We start from the raw sequence: 1,555 nt of genomic DNA, 5'->3' as shown, positions 1-1,555 counted from the left end.
ACCAAAAGAAAGTGAGAGAGTAAAAAAAGAGAGAATGAAAGGATAGCTGTGTGTGTGTGTGTTTGTGTGTTTGTGAGCGTGTGACGCTTTCAGCCCTCTTCCTTGACTACCGGTGACAAAGCAAAGTAATCTCAAGTAAAAGCAGCTCTCTTTGCTCTCTCTGTCTGGCTCTTTACTACCTCAGTCATGAAAACATGTAGAGCTCTGACACTATTTTGATGCCTTAAAGAACTTTTTTTGTAATGGTATAAAAGAGCCATTGTATTGACAGTAACAAGAAGGTGATTTGTAAAAGAACTGAGATGTTATCGATCTTTAGCACGGAACCAAGCACTAGATGTTTTGTCCCTTAAATGATCCGCCACTATGAACACACTGGGCCCTATCTTGCACCCGGCGCATCGCAGCGCAAAGCCCGATGCAAGTGTCTTTGCTGGTTTGCCCGTCCAGCGCCCTCGTTTAAATAGCAAATACACCTGCGCCCATCTTTGCGCCCCTGGGTGTGCTGGTCTTACAGGGAGGTGTGTTCAGGTGCATTCTTGGCGTATTGCTATCTTAAGGCAGCGGGAAGTGATCACGCCATTGACCAACAAAAACCTGGTCTAAAGTCAATAGCGCAGCATTTCATTGTTATTTTAACAGCAAATTAGTAAAATGCGTCTAGGCTCGTGCACAGCACGTGCACACTATGCTTGTTACACACACAGGGAAGCACAGCTGATGATGGTGCAAATCCGCCATCATAATAGCAATGCGTCAAGGTACAAACACGTCTGGCTTTTAAAGAGAATGGGAGATGATTGGTTGATTGCATGTTACGCCCCAAAACACACCTATGAATTAATGAAAACTCTAAGTACAACCATTTTGAACCATGCGCCCGGCGCACAGACCCTTTTTTCTGCTGTTAAACTAGCAAAAGTGGATTTGGACACGCCCTCAACACACCTGCGCCAGGCGCTTCACGCTGTGCGCTTAGATCATTAAAATAGGGCCCACTGAATACAGTCCAAACACATCTTAACAATATTAAGGCATTTTTTATATGCACTAACGATGTGGAGGTCCTTTGCGATGCAGAGATAGAAGAATTGAACGTATTCCACAGACGGCTTAACAAGTTGGATCCCAACTTGAACTTTACATTATTATGTGACCTTGATTTTAAGATTAGGATTATTATGCCGAAGCCAGTCGGGAGGCGAGTGAAAAAAACCTTTGCCCGGAAGAAAAGCCTTCAGTGCTATTTGTTACTCTTCTTCCATTGAAGAAACACACTCCAGTTCTCATATAACTAATGCTTTTGCAGCATCTATGCTAACCTCTTTAGGAACCGCCACTGTTGTTCTGAACGAACAGTCCCCCAGCACACACACCTAAACCGTGCCAGTAGGTACCAGTGTGTGTGTATATATATATATATATAAATGCAATATTTTAAGCCTGACCAGATGTATTTTCATGTAATCTTGAGATCCCGTGACTTTCTTTACACTTTACACTCCCAAAAAAAGCAACTGCAACACTTTGAAGATATTAGTAAAAATCTTACATA

Source organism: Perca fluviatilis, chromosome 20 (assembly GCF_010015445.1).
Source record: "Perca fluviatilis chromosome 20, GENO_Pfluv_1.0, whole genome shotgun sequence".
Classification (NCBI taxonomy): domain Eukaryota; kingdom Metazoa; phylum Chordata; class Actinopteri; order Perciformes; family Percidae; genus Perca; species Perca fluviatilis.
Note: the sequence above shows the minus strand (reverse complement) of the source record.